General features: G+C 46.1%; 1 protein-coding gene and 1 pseudogene across 2 annotated transcripts in view; one reads left to right on the plus strand and one right to left on the minus strand.

Annotated features, from left to right (window-relative positions):
• The window catches only part of HIP1 (huntingtin interacting protein 1), a 260,017-nt gene that overhangs the window by 106,415 nt on the left and 126,461 nt on the right, over window positions 1-27,141 (minus strand). The gene's annotated exons all lie outside the window — the stretch shown is intronic.
• LOC309546630 lies at window positions 7,881-10,467 on the plus strand (annotated as a pseudogene). The gene has a single exon. The product of its transcript is annotated as an uncharacterized misc_RNA (transcript).

Raw genomic sequence — 27,141 nt, forward strand, 5'->3', positions numbered from 1 at the left:
TCCTCTGACCCTTCCTCCGCACTGTTAAAATGCTATAATTGGGGGGGGCGCATGTTCAAGGCTCGACATGGCAGATGCACTCCACTAGAGCTCCGCACCTCCCGCAGCATTGTCGAGCCATAAGCCGGATCCGAGCCGATTGATATACACGGCCACCTAACGATCCCCCTCCAGAGTACTGGCAGCTTGTGCGGGATGGTTCTCATGGGCCACCGAGGGAGAAATAAACAATAACCCATCAAAGAGGCACTCACCCGTGCTTCAGCCAAGATAACGGCGAAGGCCTCGGCACAGGCCTAGGGGACAGTGATGGAGATGTGGATGTCGATTTTAATCTCAGCAGCTCTCCCGTGATCTCACAACCAGGTATGTCACAGAAGGACTTCTTCAGCCACATGGAAACTAACCTGCAGAAGACACTTAAAGCCACCTTTGAGCAGATTACTGAATGGCTATCGCGAGAGATCAGGGAGCTAGGCAAACGCAAAGCATACCTGGAAACTCGGGTCGATAACATGGAACTTACCCTAAATGAGCACGCCAAAAAGCTAGAGGGCACACTGGGAGGAAAATAAAATGTTGCTTTCCCACCTGGAAAATGCAGAAAATCGATCTCGCAGATCTAACCTGCGGCTCTGCAGCATTCCTGAATCCATTGATGATCTAACTTCTTTCACCACCACTCTGTTTCAGAAACTATCGTCCTCCATACCTATTGAATGTCTGGAATTTGATAGGATTCATAGGTCCTTAACTCACCGCCTGCCTGAGGGTCCTCCTTGTGACATAATTGTCAAGCTGCATTATTTTCGTATAAAGGAGCAACTCCTGGCTGCTGCCCGCAATAAGGACATGCTTCTGTTTCAAGGGCACACGCACCAGCTCTTCTTTCCATGGCAAAACGATGTGCTGTGAAGCCTCAGCTTCAGATCCTCCTGCAGCATCAACTTGAATACACCTGGCATTTCCCGTTCGCCCTGAAATTTACTTACCGTGGTAAGCAGGACTCCCGCACATCACCTGAATTATTGCAACATCTTTTGGAAACCCTACAGTTGGCGACCCCAGATCCTGTATTTGAGACTGCATTGGCCCGGACCGGACCCCTACACGTCCAGTCCCTCATGCTTACAATACCACATCAAGGCGCACTCCTACAGGCCTATCATCAACCCACAAGTGAACCCCCCTGCCTATGTTTCAGTTTAATTTGGTGCCATGACTGCTGCCCTAGGTTTCCTGTTTCAGGGTGTCCTCTTTCTTTTGCAGTATCCTATAAAGCCACTTTTGCATTCAGGGACTAGAGTTGTGTCTCCCTATACTCTGTGCATCAATAGAAACGCATAGCTCCATAGCCTAGGATGGTAGGGCAGTCACCTGCTCATCCCTTCTCCTCCTGCTCCCCCTCCCATCTCCAAGCTCATACACTGGTTGGAGACTGCATTGTCCACTATTAATTCTGTTCAGGGAGGACTAGAAGTTCTTACCTTTTCAAGACCAGAGGACATACTGGACATACTGTCAACAAAGCAGGTGCATTGTCACTATGGTACAGCAATACAATGCCACCAAATCAGTGCTACCAGTCAGTATCCCTATTCACAGCTGCACTAGTCAGTATCCCTATTCACTGCTGCACCAGTCAGTCTCCCTAATCACCACCAGCTAGTCGGTGTCCCTAATTACTACTGTATGAGTCACAGTGTCCCTGATCACTGTCACACCAGTCATAATTTGCCTAATCTCTGCCACACCAGTTACAGTGTCCCTGATCACTGCCACACCAGTTAAAGTTTCCCTGATTACAACCACAGGCTGTCCCATTGCAGAAATCTCCCTTTATTTCCTGCCCCATAGCCAAACAGAAAGTCTCTGAAGGAAATCTCTGCAAATTAAGGGAATCCAGTAACCCCCCCCCCCCCCCCCCCACGGCTCTCCCAATTAGTCTCCCCACTGAAAAATTTCAGGGCAGGTCTTAAACAGGAAGGGGTGGGTCATATTTAATTATTAGCCAATCACTAAGCATTGCGTAACCACAATATTGTGTACTGTTGGGGTTATCCGATTAAACTTACCATCATGCATAATGATGCTATGACAGTAATACAGTAACTACACTTACTGAAGGCCTCACTCTGCTTTGTTCCTGGGATATAGATATCCTTCCTGAGCAAGAACCCGCATCTCGCACTTCCTCATCCATATCGAATACCCAGGATAAATGCATAAGCAGACAGTGCAGCGCTAATCTTAGATAATAGAACCAGTGAATAGGATGTACATAATCAATAGTATATGACCAGACATGTAAATCATACAAAAAAAGTCCATGAGTGATTAGTAAAGTCCAGGAGAAAGAAGGTAGGTGACACCAGCCCTCCCAGAAGAACCATATACAAAAAGGGGGGTGACTAGAAACCAGGAAAAAGCTTCACACCCTATGTGGTATAAAGTAATCTCCTTACTAGATCACATTGACCACTAAATTATAGGTGGTCTGAATGGGCAATCAAACGATTGGGCCAATCTTCCATTCAAAAGACATGGGTACTTAAAGGATAAGCTGTCAACCAACTCATGAATCATGGAAAGCAAAGGATAAAAAAGCAGCCCCATAGTGTATGAAAAGATATAACATTTATTCAAGCTAAAAAATATTGCACTTACAGCAAATCGTAAGATACAGGCATTTAGGCTCATGTGCTGCGGAATTCCTGCAGAGTTCCTTCGAAAGTCCTGGCTTCTGAAAGGAATCGGTAATCCGCCAATCAGAAACAAAGAATGTGATGTCGTCACCGCCATAAACCATGCCCTACATGTTTTGTCATATGTGACGTCGTCTAGGGTTGGTCTAGATGGCACGGCATCACAGGCACTGCCTTAAATAGGGCACAAACGCCATGCTGAATTCTGGCAAAATGCCATTACTGCAATGCAAAAATGGAAGCCAATGCAGGAACACTTAAAAAATTCAATAACTCCAGCCATCTAGTGGTGGCCAGAGGAAATACAAGGCAAAAAATCAAAAAAATACTGAAGAGCTAAAACCGATACCAAAGGCAAACATAATTAAAGGCAGATTAAGCCAGTACCGCATAGAGACAAGAAACAGGAGGGAGAAAAGGGGCCAAAGTGACAGCCCCAATGGGATCAGGATGATTGGCAGGTCATTTCCTTCAAACACAATCAGAAAATTCCTGCAAACTGATCGCTTCTTCCTACAGCAATAGTTTTCTACCCGAGTCCCCTGGCTAGATGGAGCATATTTTACACAATACTCCCACTCTGTGAAATGTGCAGTATACCTGCAATCAGATTCCTTTGGGAATCATCCTCTTTTTTTATTGCCTGTTTTGTTACTGACTATTTTTGCTTTTTTATAGTTCCTGTTATGTCTACTTCTGTTTATCAACAAACTCAGGTCTGCCAAGTTTGACGTTATCCTACCACTTATCCTTATGGTATTCTATCCGACAATCCTTCTACAGGGTTCAATCAGAATCTACTATGTTCCACATTCTCTATTACTTCTATGATCACTTTAAGGTAACAAAAGCTCCTTTATCTCTTGTCATAAATGGTGCCTAAAGTCCTTTAATGTTCGCAGACTTAACATCCCACAAAAAGGGAATTTTTGTGGAAAGAAACCCTTAAATTAGGCAGTGACTTACTCTGCGTCAAAGAAACGCACCTTTTGACATTAAGTACTTCCGCCTTATCTCACAAAGACTTCTCGCATTTGCACAACACTAAACAAAAATGAGTCCTGATTGCAATTAAAGAGTCTGTAGCCTTCTCGTTGCATGAATCCCTTTGCTACTCTACTCCGAGGGCAGATATTTGATAATCCTCTGCAAACAAAATAATAGACCTTTCACCAATATGACTACCCATGCTCCCAACTCACACCAGCTTCGCTTCCTGAGGAAGCTTTTTCACAAAATCTCCGCATCCAGACGGGGTTCCCTCATAATTTGTGGTGACTTTAACCTTACAGCAGATTCACAATTGGACATATTCTCCAAGCCTAAATGACCACCTCCTGTGCTTCAACCGTTATTGCACTCTGAGGATGTTTTAAAAGTCTAGAGGCGTCAGCATACTAAAAAACATGATTATATTTTCCATTCAATATGTCATAATTCCTATTCAAGGATTGATATGATTTTAGTTAATAAGATGTTGCTACAGTCTGTATCTTCTTCCATTATCCACAATATATCATGGTCTGACCATGCTCCAATTTCTATTTCGATGGTGGAAGAACGTATACCCAATCCATCTTATATATAGACTCCCAGGTGGTCAATATATCTCAACATGTATCTGATATTGACAAACACCTCCAAGAGTATTTCACATTAAATTCTCAATCTGTATCTGACCCTTTTACTGCCTGGTGTGCTCACAAGGCTTTTATTAGGGGCATTCTTATTTAACTGGGCTCACTCCTTAAGAGGCAGAGGACGCTGCAGCTTGACCACATACTGAGGGAGATTCGCTCTCTGGAGTCTTTAAACAAATCAAATTCTACTTATGCCACCTCCCAAACTTTCTAAATGAACCCAGACCTCGGCCTCTTATTAATAGATCAGCATGACAAAATCTCAAAGCTCTTAAATTATCGCATTAGTCTGCCGGTAATAAAACTGGAAAATTTCTAGAAAACCGCCTTAAGGCTAAGAAAACTCAAACCAAAATTGCCTATTTACTAGATCCAAATGGAAAATTATCAACCCAAAGGAAATAGCAAACTCCTTTGCTTCATATTACAGCTTGCTATACAACTTAAATTATGACCCCCCTTACCCCCCAACCACTTGACAGTCACATTGACTCCTTCCTTGCTTCTCTGCAACAACCTACCCATACAAGCGTTCATTTGTAAGAACTAAACGCACCCATCACCCCTCAGGAGATTGCCATAGCCATTCAATCTCTCCCACATGGGAAATCTCCTGGACCTGATGGCCTATCAAATGCCTACTATAAGCAATTCTGCTCCACTCTCTGTCCCACTCTTTCTTCAGTATTTGCTGCTGTAGTGTCCTCTGCCTCTTTTCCATCTGAGATGTTGTAAGCATACATAGTTACAATTACAATTACAATTACATTCCTCCAGTTTTGATCAAACCAGATCAGTCGGGCTTTATCTCTGGATGCCAAGCCTTAGAAGCTACAAGGAGGGTCATTGATATAATTAAATATGCTGGGTCAGGTCTGGTGCCTTCTCTGCTTTTATCCCTGGATGCGGAGAAGGCATTCGCCCGAATTCACTGGCAATACATGCGAAGAACGCTACTAAAGTTTGGTTTCACGGGGCCCATTCTTTCCGCCATATTAGAGTTATACTCAACACCATCTGCAAAGGTATGTACCTACAACATACTTTCTCAGCTTTCCCGATCCCCAATGGCACCCGCCAGGGATGCCCGTTATAGCTATCTTTTTTATAATCTTCTCATAGAACCTCTAGCGGAGGCCATTAGATCATCCCCAGATGCTACAGGCTTTCAGATCCAATGTACCTTTCACACCATAAACTTATTTGCAGATGATATAATCATTTTCTTGACTAACCTGGACACCTCCCTCGCTGCTGCCCATACAAACCTGATAGAGTTCAGTAAGCTCTCGTATTACAAAGTGAATTTTACTAAGTCCTTGCTCCTTGATCTAGGTATAGACTCTATTCTTAAACATAAACTTTAAGTCTCTTACCCCCTACACCTGGAGCACTGATGGTATTCCCTACCTGGGTATTCGGCTAGTGGCAGATGTAGCAAAATTAGCGAACACCAACTACGCTCCTCTCACTACCAAACTAACTAGAGTAGCTCAATGTATTTCCAAATTTGAGCTCTCATGGTCAGAACGCCTTGCTTCCTTTAAAATGTTATTACTGTACTTCCCCAAATACTGTATCTCTTCAGAACCTTACCTATTCCAATCAAACTGGGGCACCTAAACTCCTTACTCAAACACTTTGTATAGAAATCCACAAGACCCAGATGCTTCCATGCACACCTTATAAAACATAGGACTGCTGGGGACTTGGGCATGATTGATCTCCACTACTTTATGGCGACACACTTAGCCCAACTCAAACAATGGGTCTCCCCTTCCCGCGAAAATCCTGTGGAGAGACATAGAAATAGTGTCGGAAAATTGTTACCCATATGCTGTTGGCAGCCAGGTCCCTTATAACTAGACAATGGAAAACAAACCTTTCACCCAATGTTTCAGAGGTGATAGATATGGTGAAACAGAACTACGTTTATGAAAGCTTACTGGCCGAGAACTGAAACCTTTGGAATCTGTGGATTAAGAACCGCTGATGTATTCTGATATGCCAACGTTTACATCACTCCTTCTTTTTTTTTTTCACTCTTTCTAAGTATTAGGTTGAATGCTTTATACCATGCTATCTGTGGTATACCATGTTTGGTTAGACTACAACCTGATACTTTCTTTTCTGTAACTTTATGTTTTCTTTTTTTCATTTGTTCTCTATTTCTTTAAGCTATACACCCAATGTTCCCATTGTAACACATTATTTGTGTGCATTCTCTATTGTTGCTATGTTATGGATAAATGATAATTATTGTTATTGGTATTGCAAGCCCCTTGGGGTACCTACTCTTTGTTCTACTTGTTGTATTACTACAATAGCTTTTATTTCAATAAAAAAAACAATGAAACTAACAATTTGCACCTAAACCGCACCTGAACTGCTGAAAGAAATTGCACCAGACTCTTTTTACAAATCGCACTGAAGCCAGCCCCGCAACATATGTGAACCATGTCTTACAGTCTGTGCACTTGAAGGTATCAGTTTTAGTATTGGAACATTTGCAAAAGTACAAGTATTTGTGCAAATGCTTAGTATCGGCACCAATACTGGTTTAGGTATCAGTGCAATGCTAGTGATTACCCGTTATATGTTTTGCATTACTTACCATTTACAGATATGTACGTTAAATACAAAATATGGTCAATGACCTGGCACAAGCATGCGGCAAATGGAGTGAAAGCAAAGTCAGAACTCTTTAATTGCATACTTGGTCTGTGCCAGTGACCTGAGAAGTTCTGAAAACAGTGCATAAACATGGAAGCCGGGCATCTAGAATTTTTAGAAAAAGAGTTCAGAAATGGCAGTTCATATGTTTCCTCAGTAAAGGTTTTCATTGAATAGTAAATCCAGATCTCTGTAACAAGTACTGTATTCATGACTCAGAAAAGGTTACTGTAGCGGAATGGACACTGAGAGTGTGGTTTGTGTTGAGAGAGTAAGAACTCTTTCACTTGGGACTATCATATTTCTGAGCAGTGTCCCTCAGGAGATGTGTGGGGATGTATTGCAGATGGCTACAAAATGGTAGAAGTGTTTCATAGACCCATGCCAGTGAGGTGGGGTTTGTTATTGTGAATACCTGCATTCCATTGTCCTATTGTTCCTGTCTGCCTTGTAAGCTATTATGGGATGTGTGTTTGTGTGGGGGATGGCTCAAAGAGGGAGGGGTTTTCGCAGAGTGTAGATCTCTTGGGTTTTCAATAAACGAGCAGTTCTAGTTGACTCCCAGCTTATGTGTCATCTAGTTCTTGGGAGGGAAGGATGGTATAATGCTACCTGGATTGTTGCATGCTGTACCTGCCTATTTGGATTATTACTTGTTTTCCTGTCTACCAACGGGGACCCTGTAGATTAAACTACTTATCCGCTACAACTGGTGGCAAGCGACGGGATTTCAAACCGCACAGCAAATCCACGATCAGCAGTAACTACCGAACAAAGAGGAAAGGCAGCAGCACAACGGAACGAGCCATTCGGATAAAACCAGCATTCGGGAAATATGTCAAAGTATACGAACGCTTGGTGAATGGAGGTGAACTATGCAGCATTGAAAAGAACTACATTGAAGGAATTATTGCAAGCTAGAGGGGGAAACGCCAGCTACAAAACAAAAGCGACCCTTGTAGCAGAGCTCATGGAGGGAGACAGAGCAACCCCTGCAGCAGGCCCACAGGAGGCAGAACGCAGCAAATTTGACAAGGAGCTACAGAGCAGACTGGCCTACTACCCAGAGCCCCACTCAAGAGAAATACTGGACCAGCTGATGGCGGACGTACACGAATACCTGGTGGTCAAACACCAAGCAAGTCAGCGAGCCGAGGAGAGAGCTCCAACGCCTGTCCACATTACCCAGGGGAAGCCCAAGATTCTGTACCAGGCGTTTAAAAGCTATACTGAAACCGACAGCGAGGTAGATGATTACCTACAAGATTTCGAAAGGTTATGCCACCTGCACAATATCAGTGCGGAGGATCGAGTACCCCTACTGGCAGGGAGACTATCTGGTCACGCAGCAGAGGCATACCGTGCCGTACCCAACGAGGACAGTACAGACTATGCCAAGGTGAAGCAGGCCATTCTAGCTAGGTATGCGATTACCTAAGAGGCCTACCGCCTAAAGTTCCGAGATATTAAAAAGCTCACCAGAGACACTCACACAGAATGGGCGCACCGTCTACAACGAGCGGCAAAAGGATGGTTGGAAGCCACCCAAGTCAACACCCTAGAAGACCTGTTCCAGCTAATGGTAATGGAGCAGTTCTTTAACAGGATACCCGCTCATCTGCAGAATTGGGTGCGAGATCGGAAACCACGCACTCTACAAGACGCAGCCAAGTTAGCGGATGAGTTCCAAGATACCAGGGGGAACAGCGCACTCAACCAAGAACAGCCTATGGACCTACAGCACCAGTACCAGCCGTAACCGCAGCCGTCCCAGCACGCCCAGGGGTAAGCAATAACACCTACACCCCCAGGTATCAGGCTCGCCCCCCGATACGATGCCACACCTGTAACCAGCAGGGACATATGCAGCGGGACTGCCCCCGCAACCGACCACGGCCCAGCTGGTATACCCCGGCACCCAACAACCGGGCAGCAGTTCATTGTGCCCAAGTGGAACCCTACAGAGTACCCGAGGTCCCAGCTTCCACCGAGGAACCTCTGGGTACGCTACATGAAGTCAACCCTATCCAAGCAGCTTCTGACAACCGCCAAGGGCACCGACAAGAGGTACAGATGGAGGGGAGAAAGGTACAGGGGTTGGGAGACTCTGGAGCTACTATAACGCTGGTCCGCAACCACCTAGTACCCAAGGGCAACCTCACAGGGGAGTGTGTGGCAGTACGTGTAGCAGGGGGAGCGATCTACAAGATCCCCACTGCCAAGGTACACCTGAATTGGGGAGCGGGGAATGGGAATGTGGAGGTGGGCATGATGCAGGATTTACCGCAGACGTTATTTTGGGCAACGACCTGGGGGAGCTGACTTCAGCTTTTGTTCCCCAATCTACCATCAACGAAGCTTATCCGGTTGTGAGCCGGCAGCAGGCTCGCACCACAGCACCACCTAAACACTCAGAGGCTCAGGTACGCAATGTGCCCCCCATGCCTAATGTCATTCCCTGGGCGTCCCCCCTAGAATTTGGGTCGGAGGTGGCCCTAGACCCTTCCTTACAGCTGTATATAGACCGTGTAGATAAAAATCAGGCAGGGTTAGAAGGGGAAAGATACACATGGGAAAAGGAACTCCTATACCGCCAAGCCAAGAAGGTAATCGCCAGATCGATCCCCATACCCATTAAGCAATTAATTGTTCCCCGGAAATATAGATTGGAACTGCTGCGCATAGCGCTCGACATACCCCTGTCCAGACACTTAGGGATCAGTCGTACTAAACACAGGCTAACCCAGAATTTCTTTTGGCCAGGTATCTCACAGGATGTACGGCGATATTGCCAGACCTGTGATACCTGCCAAAGGGTAGGGAAGAGGGGTGACCGATACAAGGCCCGGCTACGATCTCTTCCCATAATTGAGGAACACTTTAGCCGGGTCGCAGTAGATATAATAGCCCCCTTAACTAAACCTAGCCCATCCGGCAAGAAATACGTCCTAACCGTGGTAGACTACGCTACCAGATACCCTGAGGCAGTGGCCTTGACCAATGTGCACGCAGAAACGGTAGCAGATGCCCTGATGCGAATATTCTCCCGCGTGGGATTTCCCCGGGAGATTATTTCGGATAGGGGTACTCAGTTCACCGCCGAAATAACACAACAGCTCTGGAAGATATGTGGGGTACAACAGATCTTGAACTCTGCATATCACCCCCAGTCCAATGGGCTCTGTGAACGTTTTAACGGCACCCTCAAACAGATGATCCATACGTTCATGGATACCCAGAAAGACTGGGAAAGGTTCCTTCCCTACTTAATGTTTGCATATAGGGAGGTACCCCAAGAATCCACCGGATTCTCCCCTTTCGAACTTCTGTTCGGAAGGAGAGTGAGGGGCCCCCTAGATTTTATACGGGAAAATTGGGAAGGAGAAGGGACCATTATTGGTACACCAATCGTACCATATGTGCTGGAGTTAAGAGCCTGGAGGCCCTGACTCAGACTGTACGCGTCAACCTCCAGGCGGCCCAACAACGACAGAGCCGATGGTATGATAGGGGAGCAAGGGACCGCAGCTTTCAAGTCGGGCAAAAAGTATTCATTTTACGACCGGTCCACAAAGACAAGCTGCAGGCCTCCTGGCAGGGCCCATACAAGGTGGTAGAACAAATATGTGATACCACCTATGTGATCGGTCCAGTCGCAGGTGTAGGAGCCAAACGCATGCTCCACGTGAACATGCTCAAACCCTACCATGAGAGAACGGAGGATGTGGCTGCAATCTGTGCGCCCACCTTGGACGAGTTTGAGAATCTTCCCTTACCAGACCTTCTGGGGGAGGATGATATGATCGGCACCTTATATGAGGTTCAGCTGGGGGTAGGGTTAAACCCCCAAGAGTGCATCAAGGCACGGCAATTGATAACCATGAAGGGAGCAACATTCTCAAATGTACCTGGATACACTCCACTGGTGAGGCACCGAGTAGACACTTCAGGACAGCCACCCCTCAGACATACTCCCTACAGAATACCTGAGGCTGTCAAGGAACACATGAGACGGGAGATACAAGAGATGCTCCGTCTCTGAGTCATAGAACCCTCAGATAGTACTTGGGCTTCTCCGGTGGTCTTGGTACCGAAGAGGGATGGAACTACCCGCTTTTGTGTAGACTACCGGAGACTCAATGACAAAACAGTATCAGATGCTTACCCCATGCCCAGGATAGACGAGCTCTTAGATTGAATAGCCAGAGGTCGATACCTCACGACCATCGATCTATGTAAGGGATATTGGCAAATCCCCCTAGCCCCAGATGCCATTCCCAAGTCGGCCTTTGTGACCCCCTTTGGGTTGTACCAATTTAAGGTCATGCCATTCGGGATGAAAAATGCCCCAGCCACGTTCCAACGGATGGTGGATCAGCTGCTCGATGGCTTCCAAGATTATGCATGTGCATACTTGGATGACATAGCGATTTTTAGTGAGACTTGGGAGGAGCATCTGAGACACATAGGAGCGGTGATAGACCGGATCAGAGAGGCCGGTCTAACCCTCAAACCAAGCAAATGTCATATTGGGATGGCGGAAGTGCAGTACTTGGGACACCGGGTGGGGTGTGGGAAACAAAAGCCTGAACCCGCCAAAGTTGAGGCAGTGGCCAAGTGGCCAACCCCCCCATACCAAAACCCAGGTTTTAGCATTCCTAGGGACGGTTGGCTACTATCGCAAATTTGTCCCGAACTACAGCACCCTGGCAAAGCCCCTCACTGACCTGACTAGAAAGAACCTACCCTGCCAAGTAGTATGGGCCCCAGAGTGTGAACAGGCATTCCAACAGCTCAAACAGGCCCTTGTTAATAGTCCTGTACTAGCGGCTCCCAATCCATCTAAACAATTCCTGGTTCACACAGATGCTTCAATGTTTGGATTGGGCGCGGTATTGAGCCAGGTCGGAGAAGATGACGGAGAACACCCTGTAGCTTACTTGAGCAGGAAGCTTCTCCCCAGGGAAGTGAGCTACGCCGCCATAGAAAAAGAATGCCTGGCTGTGGTGTGGGCCCTAAAGAAGCTTCAGCACTACTTGTATGGACAACAGTTCACCCTACTCACGAATCACAACCCGTTGGTATGGCTAAACCGAGTGGCAGGGGACAATGCCCGGTTGTTGCGCTGGAGTTTGGCGTTACAACCATATGACTTTACTATTCACTACCGCCCTGGAAAACAGAATGGCAATGCTGACGGGTTATCGCGACAAACTGAACTGGAAAAATGATCTGTGAGTACTCCCCGGACATCCCCAAGCTGATCCGTTATGGATCAGACTGTGTATGCCGGCTTGTGGTTAAGGGGGAGCAGTGTAGCGGAATGGACACTGAGATTGTGGTTTGTGTTGAGAGAGTGAGAACTCTTTCACTTGGGACTATCATATTTCTGAGCAGTGTCCCTCAGGAGATGTGTGGGGATGTATTGCAGATGGCTACAAAATGGTAGAAGTGTTTCATAGACCCATGCCAGTGGGATGGGGTTTGTTATTGTGAATACCTGCATTCCATTGTCCTATCGTTCCTGTCTGCCTTGTAAGTTATTATGGGATGTGTGTTTGTGTGGGGGATGGCTCAAAGAGGGAGGGGTTTTCGCAGAGTGTAGATCTCTTGGGTTTTCAATAAACGAGCAGTTCTAGTTGACTCCCAGCCTATGTGTCGTCTAGTTCTTGGGAGGGAAGGATGGTATAACGCTACCTGGATTGTTGCATGCTGTACCTGCCTATTTGGATTATTACCTGTTTTCCTGTCTACCAGCGGAGACCCTGTAGATTAAACTACTTCTCCACTACAGTTACATTTGCCAACAACAGCCATGCTTTAAGGGTACTTGCACACGGTACTGTTGTATGAACAACAGATTCCTGGTAGAAATTAAAAATGCGACGATAGGTTATAAAGTAAATGTGCGTATTTGTGCAATTTCGCACCTACACGCTAGGCTTCCAGTTTTTTGTGGGGTGTGTTGTATGTGCTTATTCGAGCATACATACATAAAGTACTGTCCAGCAACAGAGATTTTTTTTTTTTTTTTTTTTTAGGCTAGGTTTACACTGCTTTGATCCGATATTGATTCGCTTTTCAGTGGCATTATGTAGTGCAACTCGAATGCAACTTAATGCAACTTGGATAAGGTTTGTATATTCTATGGAGCCAAAATACTGCTGGAATCTCACCAAAGTAGTACAGGAACCTTTTCCAAAATTGGATCATGCTGAGTGGCATTGCTGTGATTGGGCACCATTAAAAAACAAAGTGATTTCCATTGTCATGCAATTCTCTGCAACTCAAATTGCATCTGAACTTGCACTAGTGTGAAAGGAGCCTTACTGATCTATACACAGCATACGTTTATAACTTTGTGTGTACAGACCCATTAAAAACAATTGGCTGCATTTGGATCAGTAAAAAAAAAAATGCCTGGATGCCATCAAGGTATATCATTCATTGTTTCAGCTAGTCCACATTCGCTAATCATCCACCATACTATAAATGAAGATTAAGTAAATCTTCATTTGAATTTGCCTGGTTTAATGCTGCATCTGCCTCCAGAAACGTGTATACATCCTGTGTGTAATAGCAGTAAAAGCCTGAATATATCCAGGCGAATTCAAACAGGTGAAGGTATCTGAATTCGCCTGACAGCCCAAGTTTATCAAAATGAATGCTGGGAAAGCTGAATTTTACAAAATAAGTACTTGTAGCCTGGATCTGCTATTTTTTAAAGTGCATTAACACACAAGGCAGGAAAACTCAAAGTCACATTTGTACTTAACCTGCCTATGCATTATTTCAGGAGTCTCCAAACTTTCTAAGCAAACGGTCAGTTGTCTGTCCTTCAGACTTTAGGGGGGCCGGACTGTGGCCACTGGGAATACAAAATGTCCCAGCATCAGTGAGAGTAAACAATTCCCCATAACTGGTGTCACTGGGAGGAATCGTACCCCATCATTGGTATCATTGGGTGGAATTGTGCCCCATCACTGGTGTCAGTGGAAGGACTTGTGCCCAATCACTGGTTTCAGTGGAATGAATTGAGCCTCATCATTGGTGTCTTTGGGAGCAATTATACCCCAAATTGGTGTCATTGGGAGCAATTGTACCCCATCATCGGGATCATTAAGAGGAATTGTGCCCCATAATTGGTGTCATTGGGCCCCACTATTAGTGTCATTGGGAGGAACTATGCCCCATCTTTGATGTCATTAGTAGGAACTGTGCCCCATCATTGGTGTCAATGGGAGGAATTGTGCCCTTCATTTTTTCTGCTACAGATGGTCTCTTCAACACAATCTCATCCCTCTCCTGCCCCAACATGGCCACTTCTGTCTACAACAGTTTACTGTCATCTACCCTGGATGCTTTGGCCCCCCTCACTACACACAGAATCAGGCCCCGACCGCTTCAACCCTGGCAGACAGACAATACCAGAAGCCTCAAAAAACGTAGTCGCACTCTTGAGCGTCTGTGGCGTAAGACTAAGTCACAGCAAGACTTCAGTCAATATAAATCTGCCCTCCAAAAATACAGTTCCTGCCTCCACACTGCCAAACAGACCTACTTTATCACTCTCATTAACACCTTCTCACACAGTCCCCGTCAACTCTTTTCGACCTTCAACGCTCTACTTCGTCCTCCATTGCCTCCACCCACTAACTTACTCACTGCCCAAGAGATTGCCAATCACTTCAAAAATAAGATTGATACAATTCGTGAAGAGATCTTTACACTAAAGATATCTCCCTCACCTTACACACCTTGTCCTCCTGCACAATCAACACTTCCCTTGTTTAACCCAACTACTGTAGAGGAAGTTACTAAAATTTTTTCCAATGCCCACCTAACTTCCTGCCCCCTGGACCCTGTTCCTTCTCAAATACTACGGTCACCCTCTGACTCTATCCTACACTCTTTAACTCATATCTTCAACCTCTCCCTCTCCACTGGCATCTTCCCCAGCTCTCTAAAACATGCGCTAGTAACTCCTATACCAAAGAAAGCCTCACTAGACCCCTCCAATCTTAATAACTTAAGACCTATCTCCTTACTCCCTTTTGCTTCCAAACTCCTTGAACGTTTAGTCTACAACCACCTGAGCAAGCACCTCATTGAGAATAACCTCCTTGATCCCCTTCAGTCTGGATTTCGCCGGCAACACTCCACAGAAACTGCTCTCCTAAAACTTACAAATGACTTACTAACAGCAAAAACCAACGGTCATTACTCAATACTCTTACTCTTGGACCTCTCTGCTGCCTTTGATACTGTTGACCACCCCCTCCTTCTCAAAAAACTCAGGTCGCTCGGTCTCCGTGGCTGTGCTCTCCATTGGTTCGAATCTTACCTATCTCACCGCACCTTCAGTGTCACTTACAATTCCACTTACTCCTCTGCAACTCCTCTTACTGTTGGGGTCCCCCAAGGTTCTGTCCTTGGACCGCTACTATTCTCAATCTACACCTCCTCCCTGGGTCAGCTAATAGCCTCCCATGGCTTTCATTGATTGGATTTCACCATTTCTATGCTGATGACACCCAAATCTACCTCTCTACCCCTCAGCTCACCCCAACAGTCTCCTCCCGCATCACTGATCTACTAACAGACATATCAGCCTGGATGTCTCACCACTGCCTCAAACTGAATCTATCTTAAACCAAGCTCATAATATTTCCTCCTCTACGTGCCCCTTCCCCGGAATTCTCTGTCAAGATCAATGGAACAACTATTAGTCCTTCCACACATGCCAGGGTGCTAGGGGTAACCCTGGACTCTGCACTGTCCTTTCAGGCTCACATCCAATCCCTGTCCAAATCATGCCGCCTTAACCTCCGCAACATCGCTAGAATACGGCCCTTTTTAACCAATGACACCACCAAGCTTTTAATTCACGCCCTGGTTATCTCTCGCCTCGACTATTGCAACTCCCTCCTCATTGGATTACCCTTACATAGATTATCCCCCCTTCAATCCATAATGAATGCTGCTGCAAGACTTATCCACCTTACCAACCGTTCAGTGTCCTCCAACCCTCTCTGCCAATCCCTTCATTGGCTTCCACTCACCCAACGAATAAAATTCAAAGTGCTAACAATAGTTTACAAAGCCATCCACAACTCTGCCCCCAGCTACATCACTAACCTGATCTCAAAATATCAACCTAGCCGCTCTCTTCGGTCCTCCCAAGACCTCCTGCTCTCTAGCTCCCTTGTCACCTCTTCCCATGCTCGCCTCCAGGATTTTTCCAGAGCTTCTCCCATTCTTTGGAACTCTCTACCCCAATCTGTCCGACTGTCCCCTAATCTATCCATCTTTAGACGATCCCTGAAAACCCTTCTCTTTAAAGAAGCCTACCTGGCTACTAACTAATAACGCTGTTTCACTTGCTCCATCAGCTCATCCCCCACAGCTATTGCCTTTTGTATCAATTGACCCTCCCTTTTAGACTGTAAGCTCTAACGAGCAGGGCCCTCTGATTCCTTTTGTTCCAAATTGTAGTGTAAATGTAATGTCTGCCCTCATTTTTGTTAAGCGCTGCGCAAACTGTTGGCGCTATATAAATCCTGTATAATAATAATAATAATTCATTGGTGTCACTGAACAAAATAGTGCTTCAAAGGCCAGATAAAAAGAAACAAAGGCCAGATAAAAAGAAACAAAGGTCCCCATCAAGGCCCTTTGTCCAGCCTCTGGGCCACAGTTTGGAGACCACTGCATTATTTTATGAAGATACTGCACAGCCCACTGTTCTTGGGTAAGGGGTTGGGATTGTGCAGTATGGATTTTTGCAAATAATCACTATAATTTACATAAGATTAGGCTAAGACCAGGGGTGACAATGTGGTGCATAAACATGCATATCTGGCATTACATAAAGATCTTTTCGAAGAAATACCTTTAATCATCCCTTCACTATATAATGTGAATGACTAGACACAGACTATAGCACATATTAAGGCTGCTATACACAGCTCAACAAAAGTTGATTGTTCAATTGACTTTTGTCAACAAAGTCAAGTGAAAAATTGTCAGCTAAACAGCATCTACGTAAATCCAATCAGATCCAGGCATTGCTCACATATTCTGAGAGTCTCCATAACGGATGGTGATGGGGTGGTGACATCACAACCTCCACCTTGTCCAGTCAGAAAATACTTTGCATTCATTGAGAAAATACAAAGTGTTTCCTGAATAATGCCTGTGCCATTCAGTAAGCAGAAGGGAAGCTCTCCAAAAAACATAAAAGCATGGCATATTCTAATCCTGCTCCATGCAATCTCAAAAAAATAAAACAATAAAAAGCAAAAATAATTTTTTGACTGGGGTTTCCCTCCCTTTACTATCATAAAAACTATCTGGTGGTACAACATCTTCAGTAGCACAATGCTTTTAACCAGGGACAATACATAAATATAATACATATGTACAATGCATTTCCTATAATGTTAATTTGACTTTCTGTCCCTGTTCATATGAAACATGTTTCCTTAAGCAAAATAGTCTTAAAGGTTCTTTTTTTTTTTCAATAAAATACTTCTGTTCTCTTTTTTAAGTGCAGGCTATGGAGTAAACAAAGTGCTTGAAAAATGTACCGAAGGCAATTACAGTGATACGGTCATTAAAAATGTCACCAGATCACTAAGGGAAATTCAATTTTGTGGCCTTATATGGAAGCACATACTTCTGTAACGTCACCTCTATTTCTGTGAAGTGAGCTCTATTTCTGTGGTGTAAAATTCTATTTCTGTAGGTCAGACTATGCATATGAATCAGAATGCAAACTATATCAATTAAGTTTTGTCTTTAATAAAAGTTACTGGACGATTAACGCCTGTTTTTTCTATTTCCTTTTTTTCCATTTTGATGATAAACCCCACTTCCTACCCCCTAATCTGTTTATTAGCATTACAAATACAAACGTTAAACTTTTAAATCCCAATAGAAATGTTTTTGTTTTGTTTTTTTAGTTTCAATATTTCTTTATTGAGAAGAAAAGGGCGGTACATTGTTAGACAGATCAATAACAATATCAAATAGGTGCAAGACCATAACATATAATTGGGTATGAAAGAATACAAATTGACCAGAAGTGGCCTAAAAAAGGCCTGGGATTGAGAAGAGGAGAGGGAACAGAGGTAGGGGGAAGGTAAGAAAAGGGGGGTGATGGAAAAAAGAAGGGAAGTAGGAGATGGAAAGTTTCTCTTTGGGCGAAGTACAAAATTATATTGCCCAGATGATATGTTGCAGATAGGGTAAGTATTTGTAACGGATCTTTGTACCCCAGCTGGGCACATCCGCCGAATCTGTGTCTCCTGTCCTCCAAACGCACCCACAGCCTGCAGAGAAGCCATATCCAGCCCGTAACCCCTCAATCACGAGACAATCCACACAGGTGTTGAGGGTTAGCCATGCAGAGCTTAAACTCTTTATTACATTCCAAGACAACAGTTTTACATACAGTTAGGGAAACTCCCCTTAGCCTTTCCACAGAAGGGGGGGAAGGGAACCAACCAATGAGAACTGAACATTTGTACATTTGAAACATGCAGTCTTAATACACACCCCCTGCGGAGAGATGTCTCCAACTCAGACCATTGTCTGCCATGAATCCACACACTTAGACACAGAAACAGGAGGGGGGGGGGATGGGTTGTAACATTACATTAACTCAATGCCATGAGTCAGTTGTTCAGAGGATGAATAAAGGGAAAATAAAATGCAATGTCCCAAACTCATAAGAAAATGACACAAAGGGGTTTACAATCCAGGGACAGGGTGATCCGTCACCCATAGTGACGGCTAGTACCGTCACATCTCTTCCCCCCAAAGGTAGACTAATCCAGGTACTAGACCTCCAACTGGTCTGTGCCTGAATTAGTCTGGTAACAAATCCCAAAGAGTCAATGTCTGTTTGCCTGGATAATTCGTCGGCGTTGCCGTTTTGCTTCCCAGGGCAGTAGTGGACGGTAAAGTCAAAAGGCTGCAGCGCCAAACTCCAGTATCTTCTGGCCCATAGTCTGTCGGTAGGAGGCTTGCGCACAGTCCCCTCCAAAACACACAGTGACAGTGGGTTCTGTCACATTTCTCCCCTTTTAAAAACAGACTAACGAGGTTCCTGACCCTCAAATGGTCTGGACCTGTGTTAGTCACAAACTTCCACCCCAGGCAACCAGGAAAACTAAAAGAACGACTCTGGCGCTGGGGAGCAACACCGCACATAGGGTCTCCCATGAATAAAAACAGCCGCTGCAGAGTGGGAACAGCTGTCTGCACTCCTCTGATCCAGGGCAGGGTTGCAGATATTGGGGGGAGCTGAATAATTCTCTGCCCTGATGCCAGCGCTTCCGCTGGTAGGGAATGTAGGCTGGTAGGGCTATGCATTTGGGGAGAAAAAGGTACTTGCTTTTCTCCTGGTGTAGTTATGAGCCGCTGGGAAGGTATCTTGCAGGGACTGTCTCCCGGATTCTTCATCTCTGGTTCTGATGCTGGGCAGAGACCATCAGCGCTCTGTCCTGTAGCCAGCGCTTCTGCTGGGGGGATGAACATTGGGGTAGTGTCCAATTGCTGGGGAGGGAGAATTGCTTCCTCTACTCCCGGTGGGGATATCTGCTGTTGGGAAAACAGCTCACGCAGATCCTCTCTCAGACTCTCCGGATCCAACTCTTTTTCTGATGCTGGGCAGATGCCAGGGGCACTCTGCCCTGTAGCCAGCACTTCTGCTGGGGCGATAAACACTGGGGTAGTGTCCAAGTGCTGGGGAAATGGCTCACTGAGGTCACAATTCGGACTCCCTGGATCTACCTCTGAGGGTGGGCAGAGGCCAGCGGCACTCTGCCCTGTAGCCAGCGCTTCTGCTGGGGGGATAAACACTGGGGTAGTGTCCAATTGTTGGGGAGGGAGAATTGCTTCCTCTACTCCCGGTGGGGGTATCTGCTGTTGGGAAAACAGCTCACGCAGATCCTCTCTCAGACTCTCCGGATCCAACTCTTTTTCTGATGCTGGGCAGATGCCAGGGGCACTCTGCCCTGTAGCCAATGCTTCTGCTGGGGCACCAGATGAGATACTCTGGACTTGCTGCTGATCACCATTTCCCAGCCTTCCAGCGCCTGTCTTAACTCCCCCTTCTGAGACCTTCATGCTATTAGCTTGTCTCGCTGCCTGGTGGACCTCCGGTGCGTTCCGGCATTCTTGCGCTCGGAGTGCCCTCTGTATCATCGCTGCTTCTTCCATTGCAGTTAGTACGGGAAAACGCAGGGTCACCCCTGGCCCCATTTGCTTCTCATCTTCGTGACTGTCTGCTATTTCTCTCGGACAGTCCCAGGCAACGGGAGCCATGCCAGGCTGCTGATCACCGTCAAACAGCCGCTTGTAGGCAATCTCGAGCTCCCATTCCTGCTCAACCAGGAACTCCAATTCCTCCAGGTCACACGCCTCGTCGGGGAGGTCCAGCACCTCATCTCGGAAATCCAGAATGTGTTCCAGCCGCCACTCCTCATCGCTCCCAAAGTCTGGGTCTCCGTACATTTTTTGATGGAGCAGCCCCACGCCGCCATAGCCAACGCCTTCTGTTGGGCTGCCATCTGCTGTACCTGGCCACAGTTGAGCCGCGAACCACCGGAGGGCTCTGTAGCTGGCGTCCAGCCTCATTTTCTCCTGGACCAATCTTCCGAGCTCCGTCTTCCCTTCATCTCGCGGTCGTTCCCTCAGGAGCACCTCTCGCGCACGGTACTGCTTCCGGTACATCTCTGTGGAGGAGGGAAGGATCTTCCCCTGATGGTGCCGCTCGTGGCTTAGCGCCTCATGCCAGAGTTGCCGGCGGATCACATCCTCCCAGCCGAGCCTGGTGTGCTCTGTCGCTGGTCCCAGATGTTGCTTCCGCATGCCTTGCAGCCTCCTCCTGAACTCCGCTCTCATGCTGGCTGGTCCCCGTATCACTCCTCGGCAGCTGCCCAGATCTTGAATCCTGGTGGTGGTTTGGATGTCCTGGACTGCAGGAGACATCCCACCGCTGCCACCAATGTGACGAGACCCTTGCTCGACCTGTCCGCTCTCCCGACACTCCTCTGTTTCTATTCAGTCAGCTTGCAGATCGCATCGTCTGATGGTTCGGTCAACCCAGGATCCGGGATCCGAACTACAGCTATGTGCCGTTCGGAATCCATTAGAACAAAACACCAAGCAGGCTGTATGTAAGTTCAAGCAGGAAGACAATTTATTGGAAGAACACAGCACACTTTATACAGAAAGTGGAATATACATGCAAATGAGGGCTTGAAATGAGTCAACAGGGATTGGTCAGATAGCTTTGACCAATGCAAATGAGGGCTTGAAAATGAGTCAGTAGTGATTGGTCAGATAACTTTGACCAATGCAAGGAGACAGAAGCCCCAGGGGGCAATCAATGTACACAATAGTCAGACACAGAACAATGGTTGTCTAATGAGCCCTGAATACACATTACTCTGTGTCAATACCTCCCTTAGCAGACAACAGGTGCGGTCATTAGCATTAGCCCACCTGACAATAGTTGAATGGGGAGCCACCCCCAGACAGTCCGGCTCCTCAGAACTTCCTGGGATGACCATATTAGGAATGGGCTTCCTGCTCAGAAACCTCATGGCAAAGGGAACAATTGACCTTGCTGACAAAAATGAAGCAATTCAACCCCTCACCCATCTGTCCTTAAATTCCAGTGATGGTGAACACCATCACATATCTTCCCCCGGGTAAACAGTCCAACAGCCACAGTTGGACCCCGAACGGGTCAACTCGAGGATGTTGGAGAAGTAGTCTTAAGGTTCTAGGTCTGTCTGCCGGGATAACCCATCCGCATTCCCATGTATATTCCTGGTGTAGGGGTGTGGGGCCTTTGTGTAATTGAGAAATCTACACGTATGTGTCTTCCATCAAGTTCCATGCCATTTGCATGTTCTTTTGCCTCCTTTGCGTCTTCAACATTTTCAAAGCAGACAAACGCGAAACCCCTGGAACGCCGAGACTGCTGATCATACACAATGGATACATCAGCCATTGGACCATATGTTGAAAATACTTCTCTTAGATCTCGCTCCGTTGTGTAACGACTTAGGCCAAACACGCCCAAACAGCAGTTAGAATCAGGATTTACCGGACGTACTCTACTTCCTATATGCCGCCTTCGATTTGACATGGGAGAGCGACTGTGGCTGTGACGTCTGGTGGTCCCGGCCATGGTGGCCTCTGGGGCATAAGAGGAAGTTAAATGGCCCAAATCGTTTCCCAAAAGTACTTCTGCAGGTAACTCGCGTAGCAATCCCACTCGCACATATCGCTCCCCTGAGCCCCAATCCAAGCGGACTTGGGCGGTGGATAAACGTAGCACCTGGCCCCCTGCTACCCTGACTGCAACAGTCTGGCCGGTCCGGGCTGACTGGGGAATCATGTGAGGCTGGATGAGGGTAATCGTAGCCCCGGAATCGCGGAGTCCCTGGGCCGGCTGCCCATTAACCCATACTGCCTGGCGATGGTGCTGCCGATTATCTCCGGCAGCAGCTTGGACAGGGTCCGCTTCAAAAAGTTTGCCGCACTCTTCCTGAACATCTCGATGGATGGGCTCATTCTGGTAGCAATGAGCCGCTGGTCTGGATGGATGATTAGTCTCTCGGTACCTCGTGGATTGGCTAGGGCAATGTCGTTGCAGATGACCAGTTCGGTTACAGGTATAGCACTTAGGTCCGGTAGGTGGGTTGGGTCGGGCTGGGGGTCTCGAGGCAGACCACGGAGGTACTGAAGTTGGCTTAGAGGCTGGTAAACTGGGCCGAGATAGTGGATAGCGCTCGTTTTCACCTGACCTTCGAGAGTCCAGATATTCATCGGCCAGAGTAGCTGCTTGTTGTACCGTCTGTGGTTGTTTATCTCGCACCCAATCCCGTACTACCGGAGGGGTGTGGTTAAAAAACTGTTCTAATAGTACTAGCTGGGTGATGTCCTCTATGGTATGAGCGTGGCTTCCCTGGAACCAGCTCTTAAGGTTCCGCTGCATACGATGTGCCCACTCCACGTATGTTGTGTTGGTTTGTTTCCGGGATTCTCGAAACTTAATCCGGCTGGCTTCGGGTGTAATGGCAAATCGGGCTAGCAAAGCTTCTTTTACCCGGTCGTAGTCTTTAGCGTCTTCGTCCTCCAGGGCCCGAAATGCATCCGCCGCTCTGCCAGTTAAATTACTCGCCAGTAAAACGACCCAATCTTGGGACAGTACTTCATGTATCTGGCATAGTCTCTCAAAGTCCTGCAGGAATGCGTCAATTTCCTCCTCTCCTTCCTTAAATAGTTTGAACGCCCGAAAGGGCAACTTACGGACAGTCGCTGCATCTTTAGGCGTTTTCTCCGATTGACGTATTTCTGCCATTTTCTGCTCATGTTGCCGCTCTCGTTCCCTCTCTTGCCGTTCATCCTGCAGCTGGATGTCTCTAATGGCATTCTGTATGGTGGTCTCTGATGGGTTAGCACCATATAATACCAACCGCTCCTGAACTCGTTGCTGAAAAAAGTCTTCAACTGACCGGGGTCCTGCATCACCATCCCTCTGATCCATCTCGGCTAGCTCACTGATCAGGGTGGCCTTGTTCTTTGTCCCACCGGTCCCTCCGCGGCTCTCAAGTAAGTCTTTCAGCGTGGCTCTCCTGCATGCTGTATAGCTGGTCATTGACTCTCGTGGTTTGGAGTGTCCCGGTAACTGGAGAGCAAATCCCACCGCTGCCAACCAATGTGACGGATCTTTGTACCCCAGCTGGGCACATCCGCCGAATCTGTGTCTCCTGTCCTCCAAACGCACCCACAGCCTGCAGAGAAGCCATATCCAGCCCGTAACCCCTCAATCACGAGACAATCCACACAGGTGTTGAGGGTTAGCCATGCAGAGCTTAAACTCTTTATTACATTCCAAGACAACAGTTTTACATACAGTTAGGGAAACTCCCCTTAGCCTTTCCACAGAAGGGGGGGAAGGGAACCAACCAATGAGAACTGAACATTTGTACATTTGAAACATGCAGTCTTAATACACACCCCCTGCGGAGAGATGTCTCCAACTCAGACCATTGTCTGCCATGAATCCACACACTTAGACACAGAAACAGGAGGGGGGGGGATGGGTTGTAACATTACATTAACTCAATGCCATGAGTCAGTTGTTCAGAGGATGAATAAAGGGAAAATAAAATGCAATGTCCCAAACTCATAAGAAAATGACACAAAGGGGTTTACAATCCAGGGACAGGGTGATCCGTCACCCATAGTGACGGCTAGTACCGTCACAGTATTATAGTATACCGAGTCGTGTTAGAAGATAAGAAACATAATGAAAATTACTTATAGGTGCCATTTCCTCTTAAGAACCTCTAGACTTAAACATGAGCTTCAGGTGCAGTTCTGGGGTGATCAAGATGGTGGGATTTGTCCAATTGGAGGGAGCAGTTAGGTTGTCAAAGCCATGGGGTCCAGTGGCGGATACATTTGGATTGTAAGAGGTGAGCTCTAGTGAAGGAGTATTTGTAGAAGGCATGCTCATTGACAGGATAAAGAAAGCATAGTCAGGGGGTGTCAAAAGTTTCTAGTTACAGACGATAGTTAGTTGAGCTGCTATGAAGATGTGGGTAAATTATGGGATGGATGCTGGTTGGCTAGGAGTTCATGTCTAAGCGGAGCAGGGCAGGTTTAGAGTTAGGATAACATGGAGTTTCTGTGATAACAGTGATTTGTGAAAATATCCTGGACCAAACGGTCTGAATGTTAGGACAATACCACCATATATGGGTTAGGGTACCTGGCTCACTGCATTGTCTCCAACATAGGAGAGAATATTATGGATACATTTTCGCTAGTTTGGAGGGAGTGAAATACCAGTCATGCAGAGGTTTCTGAGCAGATTCCCAATGTGAAAAGCAGCGTGAGTATTTTAAAGTTAAGGAGGATGCAGATTGCCAGGAACTTGAGGAAGACATAAAGGAGAGAGTTCTTTCCCAGGTACATACAGTGGGGATCAAAAGTTTGGGCACCCCAGGTAAAAAAATGTTAATGTGCATAAAGAAGCCAAGAAAAGATGGAAACATCTCCAAAAGGCATCAAATTACAGATTAGACATTCTTATAATATGTCAACAAAAGTTAAATTTTATTTCCATCATTGACACTTTCAAAATTACAGAAAACAAAAAAATGGTGTCTGCAAAAGTTTGGGCACCCTGCAGAATTTATAGCATGCACTGCCCCCTTTGCAAGGCTGAGACCTGCCAGTGTCATGGATTGTTCTCAGTCATCGTCTGGGAAGACCAGGTGATGTCAATCTCAAAGGTTTTAAATACCCAGACTCATCTGACCTTGCCCCAACAATCAGCACTATGGGATCTTCTAAGCAGTTGTCTAGAAAACTGAAACTGAAAATAGTTGACGCTCACAAAGCTGGAGAAGGCTATAAGAAGATAGCAAAGCGTTTTCAGATGTCAATATCCTCTGTTCAGAATGTAATTAAGAAATGGCAGTCATTAGGAACAGTGGAAGTTAAAGCAAGATCTGGAAGACCAAGAAAAATATCAGACAGAACAGCTTGCAGGATTGTGAGAAAAACAATTCAAAACCCACGTTTGACTGCACGATCCCTCCAGAAAGATCTGGCAGACACTGGAGTTGTGGTACACTATTCCACTATAAAGAAGATACTTGTACAAATATGGTCTTCATGGAAGAGTCATCAGAAGAAACCTCTTCTACGTCCTCACCACAAAAATCAGCATTTGAACTTTGAAAATTAACATATAGCCAAGCCTGATGCATTTTGGAAACAAGTTCTGTGGACCCATGAGGTTAAAATTGAACTTTTTGGCCGGAATGAGCAAAGTACATTTGGAGAAGAAGGGGCACAGAATTTAATGAAAAGAACCTCTGTCCAACTGTTAAGCATGGGGGTGGGTCAATCATGCTTTGGGGTTGTATTGCAGCCAGTGGCACAGGGAACATCTCACGAGTAGAAGGAAAAATGGATTCAATAAAATTTCAGCAAATTTTGGATGGATAGACCTTAAAAGAGCAGTGCGTGACAGACAGCCCAGAAATCTCAAAGAACTGGAAGACCTTTGTAAGGAAGAATGGACAAACAACAATTGAAAGACTCTTGGCTGGCTACAAAAAGCGTTTACAAGCTGTGATACTTGCCAAAGGGGGCAGTACAAGATATTAACTCTGCTGGGTTTGAGTGACTGCATACTAGTTATTGACTGTGAAAGTTTGGTAATGAGAGATGCAAAATTGTTTTGTGGTATTTTGTTACTAGGAACTGATAACTGAATGCCTAGGTATTGCAGGGATGCAAATAAGGCCCATGAGAAGGGAGCAGCGCTTGTTATTTGTGGTTTAACAGATGAATCAAGACCAATGGAGAACATTTGAAATTTAGAATAATTTAATTTATATAGGGAGAGGGAGCTTAAATGTTCTAACAAATCGTCTGCATATAATCCAATTTTGTGTTGTGTATCTCCAACAGATATACCTGTTAATAAGGGGTTAGATCAGATACTGTATGTTGAGCTAGGGGTTCTATTAGTAAGGAGAATATAATTGAGGATAGTGGACACCCTGCCTGGTGCCGTTCATGATTTCAAATGACGATGAGAGGAAACCAGTGGTCCAGGCTGAGACAGGAGTACAGAGTGGTTATTGCAGAGAGGATTCACCCATCGAAGCCAAACCTGCGAAGCATCTTGGTCATATAAGTCGAACGCACCTTATCAAATCCTTTTTTAGCATCGAGAGAGATTAATAGGGAGGGGGTGCCATGGTGTTCTGCCCATTGAAAAGATTGATGGTGCTGTCGGAGGTTTGGCGGTAACGAATCATGCTTGGTCAGCATGTATTAGGAGAGGGGTAAGTCGAGCGATACGGTTGGGGAGGATTTTAGCATAAATTTTCACATCAGAATTGAGGAGGGAGATGGGGCAGAAGTTGTCAGGGGTGTCTGAGAGTTTACTGAGTTAGGGATAGTGACAATAAATTATTCTAGGTATTCTTTGGGTCAAGAACCAGTGTCCATGATATTATTTAGAGAGCCAGTTAAATATGAGGTAAGGGAGTCTGTGAATGGCCTGTAATATT

Source organism: Pelophylax lessonae, assembly GCF_965119305.1.
Source record: "Pelophylax lessonae genome assembly, chromosome: 2".
Lineage (NCBI taxonomy): Eukaryota > Metazoa > Chordata > Amphibia > Anura > Ranidae > Pelophylax > Pelophylax lessonae.